This window comes from Euphorbia lathyris, chromosome 2 (assembly GCF_963576675.1).
Source record: "Euphorbia lathyris chromosome 2, ddEupLath1.1, whole genome shotgun sequence".
NCBI lineage: Eukaryota > Viridiplantae > Streptophyta > Magnoliopsida > Malpighiales > Euphorbiaceae > Euphorbia > Euphorbia lathyris.
Genome location: NC_088911.1, coordinates 104,627,295 through 104,636,054, shown reverse-complemented (window position 1 = coordinate 104,636,054; position 8,760 = coordinate 104,627,295). Strand labels below are relative to the sequence as shown.

General features: G+C 41.0%; 1 non-coding gene across 1 annotated transcript; it reads right to left on the bottom strand.

Moving 5' to 3' along the window:
- Positions 1-3,323: 3,323 nt before the first annotated feature.
- Positions 3,324-3,430, bottom strand: LOC136221350 (small nucleolar RNA R71). Its single transcript, XR_010685119.1, has one exon. It is a non-coding gene; the product is annotated as a small nucleolar RNA R71 (small nucleolar RNA).
- Positions 3,431-8,760: the final 5,330 nt, after the last annotated feature.

Sequence of the window (8,760 nt, the reverse complement as noted above, 5' to 3'; positions counted from 1 at the left end):
ATAAAAAATGGAAGAATTACTCCTCAGAACTTCTCACATGTAAATCCTTTGGTATTCAGAATCTCTGTCTCTCTCAAAATTTCCACAAAAATCTCTGAAAATGTCCAACGCTCAGAACATCTCCGGTGAAAATTCTGGCAAATTAATCACCAGTGAAAGCCCCCGATCTACTCCTAAATCTACTCTAACTCCGAGCAAACGCCGTCAAAATGACCCAGCAAGCTCCTCAAAACAAAAACCCAAGGCTAGAACCATGGTAAAAGTTCACACGAAAGTCAAAAACCTAGAAGTCCTAAAATGCCGCTGGTTCTCTCCCAGCTTCATTACCGCTGAAAAGCCATTCTGTGAATGGATTGAGAAGAACGAGTGGACAGGCCTCTTCTCTCTCCCCGGAACCACCTATCCTCGGTTGGTTAGGGAATTCTACTCCGGTATCCATGTTGATAAGGACGATGCTGACTATCTGGAGACGCACGTTAAGGGTCACAAGATTGTAATCACTTCGTCCTACTTGGCAACCTTACTCAACCTGCCTAACAAAGGAACCGAGTTTAGAACAACAAAAGAAAAGGTATCAACGGAAAAGCTTGACCAGATGAAGGGATTCTGCAAACCCAAAAATTACAAAGGAGAAATACTCAGCACCAGTATGGGGCAAAACCAGAAAATGGCGCACTACATATTCACCAACTTCATCTTCCCTAAACTCAACTCAGCCTCGTCTGCCTCCAACTTTGAGCAGTGCTTTATATGGCACATGCTAACCCATTGCCCACTCAATATGCCTGTGTTTTTTTGTGGGAGCACTTCAACGTGGAGGTAAGAAACTTCGACTAGGTTCTCTAATCACCAAGATCCTTGAAGATCACAAGATTGAGACCATCACTGAGACTAAAAGCTTGGGAACAGAAATAACCGCGGATCTGCTATTTGGGCTATTGTTCAACCAACCTCTAAAGGGAGGTGAAGATGTTGAGGAAGATGAGGAAGAAAACGATACTGAACAAGAAATCGAAACTGAGCTAGCAGCAGAAGATGCTGAGCCAGAAGTTGAACCAGAGGAAGTTCCTGCCGAGTCCCCTAAGGCAAAGAGGAAGAGAAAAACACTTGCCACTTGTGCAAAGGATATTGAAACTGTGCCTAGAAAGAAGAGGGCTATGACCAGAGGAAATAATGTCGATGCTGACTGTTGCCGCCCGTTTGCATAGTAAAATCGAGTCATAATTTAGTCCATTTTGTTGTTTTTGTTATCACTTTGGTGTCATTTTGTGTTAATTTCACTTTATTTCGTAATTTCACGCACCGTCACGTAATTTTAATTTAATTCACGAGTTTTCAATTAATTTCTTACACCCTCACACACCCTCACGAGATTGACAATTTACCCAAGTAAGTTACAGGGCAAGAACGAGGGAACGTGACAAGAAAAGGCAACAAAATGGTGGTTTTTGGTCAGTCAGGGCCTAACGCAACAGATTCACGAAACAAGCGTTGCAACAGGCTGAGGAAGGGAGTTGTGCCCTGCTCGAAGGCATGTCTCGGCGAGACACACCTATGTCTCGGCGAGACCTCCTGAAATTGGCCTAAAAATGCCAATTTCAGGGGCAGGTCTCGGCGAGACACTCTCCTGTCTCGGCGAGACCTGCCACAGCCCGCAACTTGCACCGGGCGGCTCCTCCTTTCAATGCAAGCCCATATCCTTCAGCCATTTGATTTCTCAAGGCCATTAAATGCATTATTTCAGTAATTTGGAGGCTTTCAATCATCAAAATCAGAATCATACCTTGATTGGAGCAAGATTTGGCCAATAAATAGAAGAGATTTGAAGAAGAAAGTTACACCTTTTGCATCCTTAAGCTTAGAAACTCCATTGTTGTTGTAGCCAAGCTTTGGGCATTTGTCATTTCTTTTGTTTTAGTTACTTTTTGTAGTTCTTAAGTACAATTTCTTATTTCAAAGTCATTTCCTTTTAGTTTTGTAAGTTGATTTCACATTTTAATCAAAGTTTGTTCATCTTTCATTTCTTTATCTTCTACTTTCAATGAGTTTCACTTCATTTCACTTTATTTCAAGTTTTGTTTCCCCAATGACCATGAACTAATTCTTCCCTACTAGGGATGAGGGGAATCTTTCTAATGTTTTGAGTCAAGTTAGAAGTCAATTAGATAAACACCCGAAAGGAATTCGATTTCAAAGAACTAAGAACGTAAACTTAATCCACATTTCAGTTAATCGCTTTTTACTCACCATAGTAACAAGAGGTTAACAGAAAACTACATTCTTAGACTCGATAGCAAGTCGATGTGGTTTCTAGCATTACATTGCTAGGATTTCTCATTGAGCTTAACGCTTTCTTGTCGTATTTAAGTAACCATTGGCCCGGTTAAGTGAATAGGAGTGAAGAAATAGAACGAGGTGGTCTAAGGTCTTAGCACCGAGTTTCTTTTAGAAATCACCATCTTTAAAATCACGAACTTCTCCTCGGTTTCTTATTTCAATTGATTTCATTGGCTCAAACTTAGGAAGTGAACCCGATTCCCTAGTGTTTTACCCCATTGCTTTAACAACAAAAGTTTTTTTTTCGTAGCTATAAACAACTCAACCTTTTTTATTTCAATCGTTTAGACTTCATAAACTTGTGGATAGTTAATGATTGTGCGGAATCCCTGTGGGATCGATCTTTATACGTGAGTATACTGTATTACTTGGTACGATAGAGTGCACTTGCTCTTAAAAAGCATGTATACGTTTTATACGCATCAAGTTTTTGGCGCCGTTGCCGGGGATTCTAGTTGCGACATTAGCGATAATTAGGTTTGATGTTCTAGACACTTTTTCATTTTTTTATGCTAACGCGGAGCCAATCTTGGCCTATTTTAGTTTTTGATCCAGAAATTGAGCGTACATACCGAAGGAATCGGCGTGAAGGAAGAAACGCCGCCATGGAAGAAAACGGAGAAAGGACAATCATGGATATGCTCACTCCGAATCGCCTCGTGGTCACCTTTAGCATCGTAGAACCGACTATAGCCGCACACAACTTCAAAATCAAACCGGCTATGATCCAACTTATTCAAAATGCCGGGCAATTCGGAGGAGATGCTAGAGAAGACCCGAATGCTCATCTTACCAAATTTGAAGGAGATGCTTTGTTCCGTACTAATGGCGTTACAAGTGACGCTGTTAAACTGAAATTATTTTCTTTTTCTCTCAGGGAAGATGCTATTGACTGGTTGGAATCTTTGGATGCCGGATCCATCACAACTTGGGACGATTTAGTAAAAAAGTTTCTTGCTAAATACTTCCCTCCGTCCAAAACAGCCATGCACAAGAATGAGATCAACGCCTTCCGTCAAAAGGAGAGAGAAAGCTTATACGATGCATGGGAGCGTTATCGTTGGTTGTTCAAGAAATGCCCACATCACGGCTTTGAAAAGTGGGAACAAGTAAATATCTTTTATAGTGGTTTATCTTCGAATAACTGTGCCACTATTGATGCAGCCGCAGGTGGAAGCTTGTTCCGCAAGAGCCCGGATGATGCTTATGCACTCATCCAAGAACTAGCCGAGAGGAGTTCCCATTGGCCAAGCGAACGGTTCTCTGAGGTAAGAGCGGGTATGTATATGTGTGATGCACCACCCCAATCATCTCCTAACCTCGATGAGCTTAATAAGAAAATGGATTTATTGATGTCCAATTTGAGCATGGATAACCAACCCGGAAATCAATTCATGGGTGAAACGGCAAATTTCGTCGGTAACTCTTATCGACCAAATAATCCATACTCAAATTCGTATAATCATGGGTGGAGGAATCACCCAAATTTTTCATAGAGCAACAATCAAAATACTTTAAATCATGCTCCTAATCATCCTAGACCTCCACCCGGTTTTAACCCGCAAGAAAAGAGAGAACCCGACCCGTTAGATACCATTGTCAAAACTCTTGGTAGGATTGAAAATAGGCTAAACGGCTTAGAAGAATGGCATCGACATCAAGACACATTCACTAGGGGTTTGGAAACAAACATTAATCAAGTTGCAAAAACCTCAACCGAACGCCCTAGGGGTTCCTTACCGAGTGACACCGAAACCAACCCTCGAGAGCATGTCAAAGCCATTACACTCCGAAATGGTAAGGAAACTGTTCCACCATCCACCTCCAAGGATAAAGGTATAATGCAACCCGAGGTAAGCACATCCGACTCTCCACCTAAACTTTTTGCGGATCCCCTCGTGCAACCATATAAAGCGAAAATTCCATTTCCGCAAAGGTTGCACAAGGAGAAACAAGAAAAGCAATTCTCTAAATTCTTGGACATCTTTAAAAAGCTACATATTAACATTCCGTTCGCGAAAGCTTTGGAAAATATGCCCATTTATGCCAAGTTTTTAAAAGATATTTTGTCTAAGAAAAGGAAATTAGGAGAAAATGAAACCGTTAAGCTAACCGAAGATTGTTCCGCTATCCTATTAAGAAAGTTGCCTCAAAAATTGAAAGATCCGGGAAGTTTTTCTATCCCGTGTTCAATCGGGAGCTTAACCTTTGAAAGAGCTTTATGTGATCTTGGTGCAAGCATCAATCTAATGCCCTTAAGCATCTTTCAAAGGCTAGGCTTAGGCGAACCTAAACCCACAAATGTTTCACTTCAACTCGCCGACCGATCTTTGGCTTTCCCAAAGGGAATAATTGAAGATGTGCTAGTTAAGGTAGACAAATTTATCTTCCCTGTAGATTTCATTGTGTTAGATATGGAAGAAGATGCATGAGTGCCAATCATCCTTGGTCGGCCATTCTTAGCCACATGTAGAACTTTAATTGATGTCGAGCAAGGTAAACTCATTTTACGTCTACAAGACGAGGAAGTTATCTTCAATGTTTTTGATTCCCTAAAATACCCTATATCACATGATTATTGCAATTTGATTGATGTTACTGATATAATGGTTGATGAGGTGTTTCAGGAGAACCTTTATGAAGACCCCCTTGATACAGTCGTTGTCAACGGCCTTGGCCTAAATCCGAATGAACTAATCGTGGATCGAGAGACACAAACCACTGTGGAGACCCTAAATGAAGATGTTCAAGACTGTTTATGGGTCAAGGGCTACTATGAGAAACTTGAGCTACCACCGAAAGGAAAACCTAAGACGTCTTTACAGGAGCCCCCTGTTCTCGATCTCAAACCTCTTCCTAATCATTTAAAATATGCATTTTTGGGTGATGATTCAACCTTACCAGTTATTATTTCTTCTTCTTTGACAGTGCATATGGAGGCTCGACTTGTAGATTTGTTAAAGGAGCACAAAAGAGCATTCGGATGGTCTTTAGCGGACATAAAGGGGATTAGTCCTTCTTTGTGTACTCATAAAATTTTCATGGAAGAAGAAGTCCGACCCGTCATCCAACCACAAAGGCGACTCAATCCGAGCATGAAAGAACTGGTAAAGAATGAAGTAATCAAATTGCTCGATGCAGGTATAATCTACCCCATCTCTAATAGCCCGTGGGTAAGTCCCGTGCAAGTCGTTCCCAAGAAAGGTGGGATCACCGTGCAACCTAATGAGAATGATGAAATGATTCCGGTAAGAAAGATCATCGGGTGGAGAATGTGTATTGATTATAGGAAATTGAATGATGCCACCCGGAAAGATCATTTTCCATTACCTTTTATTGATCAGATGCTTGAACGTCTTGCAGGTAGAGCATTTATGTGTAATTTGGATGGTTTTTCGGGGTATATGCAAATAGCTGTTGACTCGAACGACCAAGAGAAAACCACATTTACTTGCCCTTACGGCACATTTGCTTATAGACGCATGCCTTTTGGATTGTGTAATGCACCCGCAACTTTTCAAAGGTGTATGATGGCAATCTTCGATGATATAGTCGAAGACTGTATGGAAATCTTCATGGACGATTTCTCAGTCTTTGGCTCATCGTTCGAGAATTGCCTATACAACTTGGAAAAGGTTTTGCAACGGTGTGAAGACACTGACTTAGTTCTTAATTGGGAAAAATGTCATTTTATGGTAAGCGAGTCTATTGTTTTAGGACACAAAATATCACGAGAGGGTATAGAAGTCGACCCGGCCAAGGTGGATGTAATCTCACGATTGCCCCCACCCAACTCCGTGAAAGCCGTAAGAAGCTTTCTAGGGCACGCCGGTTTCTATCGTCGTTTTATCAAAGACTTCTCAAAAATCGCCAAACCTCTAACGCAACTTTTGATGAAAGATGTTACCTTTGATTTTTCTAAAGAATGCTTAGATGCCTATAATCTTTTGAAAGAAAAATTAACACACGCACCCATCATTGTAAGTCCGAATTGGACCTTGCCTTTTGAACTTATGTGTGATGCAAGCGATATAGCGGTAGGAGCATGTTTAGGGCAGCGTAAGAACAAAATTTTTCATCCCATTTATTATGCTAGCCGAACATTAAACTCGACTCATAAACACTATACCACCACGGATTCCGCCTTGAGATATTTGTTGTCTAAACAGGATGCTAAGCCAAGGTTAATCCGATGGATCCTACTCCTCCAAGAGTTCGATCTAGAAATCAGAGATACAAAGGGAGTCGCCAATGTTGTGGCGGATCATCTTTCACGATTGGAGTTTGAGTCCAAAGAAAATATCAAAAAGGAAGACATCAAGGAGAAGTTCCCCGATGAGTACCTCTTCTCCGTTACCACACTACCATGGTATGCGGACTTCGCCAATTTCCTCGCAGGTAATATCATCCCACACGGCTTGACATACCAACAAAAGCGTAAGTTCTTTTCCGATGCTAAACACTATTTGTGGGAAGATCCCTATTTGTTCAAGGTTTGTGGTGATGGTTTAATCCGTCGTTGTGTTCCCGAAGAAGAGGTAACCCCTATTTTACACTTATGCCACACACGTGAACCCGGAGGCCATCACGGTCCAAATAGGACGGCCGCTAAAGTCCTTCAATACGGATTTTATTGGCCCACTATCTTTAAAGATGCTTATGCCTTTGTTAAGACTTGTGAAGCTTGTCAAAAGACGGGAAACATTTCTCGACGAAATGAAATGCCATTGAATAATATTTTAGTTTGTGAAATTTTTGATGTGTGGGGGATTGACTTCATGGGTCCGTTCCCCGGATCATTTGGAAATCAATTCATCTTGGTTGCCGTTGATTATATTTGAAGCAATTGCATCGCCCACTAATGATGCTCGGGTAGTTACGCAGTTCCTCAAAAAGAACATATTCACCCGTTTCGGAACTCCCCGAGCTATCATTAGTGACGGCGGTACCCATTTTTATAATAAAAACTTTGAAAACTTGTTGACTAAATACGGGGTGACTCACAAGATAACCACCCCGTACCATCCTCAAGCAAGCGGCCAAGTAGAGATTTCCAATCGAGAAATTAAGAGCATCTTAGAAAAGACCGTTAATGCATCCTGAAAAGATTGGTCCATTAAGCTTGACGATGCCCTATGGGCGTATCGTATGGCTTTTAAGACCCCTATTGGCATGTCCCCGTATAGATTAGTTTTTGGTAAAGCTTGTCACCTTCCCGTAGAACTCGAACATAAATCGTATTGGGCTCTCAAGTTTTTGAATTTTGATGTTGCTTCTACAGGTGATCATAGGTTGATGCAATTGAATGAACTCGACGAATTTCGGCTCACCGCTTATGAGAATGCCAAGCTCTATAAAGAACGAACAAAAAAATGGCATGACAAGCATATCCTTCGAAGGACGTTTCAGATTGGGGATAAAGTGCTTTTATACAACTCTCGGATGCGGCTCTTTCCCGGAAAGCTAAAGAGTAAGTGGTACGGTCCATTCATTGTTACCGACGTCTTTCCATCGGGCGTCGTTGAAATCAAGAAGGAAGGAGGAGATCCCTTTAAGGTAAATGGGCAACGAATCAAGCATTTCGAGGAAGGTGCCTTAACTCTTAAAGCAATCACGGTAAGGCTCCTAGATCCACCTACATCCGGATCTCCATCATCTCGGTAAGTGCAAAAGGTACGTCTAGCTACGAGACGTTAAAATGTAAGCGCTTATGGGAGGCACCCCACTCTGGGCTACGATAATATTCTCGGTATTTTATCTCATTATCGGGTCATTTTAATCCATTTTACACATCGAATCATCATCATCCGTCCACACACGTATCTATATTTTTACTTCCTTTATTTTTAATTATAATTTCTACCTATTTGGTTTCCATTTTTTGTTATTTTCCCCAATTTTAGTTTCCTACTTTAATTTTATTTTCCTTATTTGAATTTAATTTCCATAATTTTAATCCCCTTTTAATTTTTCCTACTTCATTATCTATAATTTTATCTTATTATTTTCCTTAATTTCATCTTTTATTTTGTTATTTCTAAATATATTTTTTTTCAAATTTGTTATTATTATTATTATTATTTTTCCCTTACTTTTCATCATTTTATTTTACTTAAAAAAAAGAAAAAAAAAAGAAAAAAAGAAAATCAAAACAGTGGGGCAGAAATGTAATTTCTGCCCCCTTTTAGGGGGTCTCGGCGAGACCAACCAAGGTCTCGCCGAGACCAGCTCCTGGAACTAAGTTCCAGGAGCTGCCGAGCGATGGTCTCGGCGAGACCATTTAATGTCTCACTGAGACCATCCTGGAATCCCAAAGTGGGATTCCAGCAAACACAACCCCTCCCCCCCTCTTTTTTTATTGATTCCACCCCCCCCCCCCCCCCCCCCCCCACTTTCTTTTCTTTCTCTTGCACTCTCTCTCTC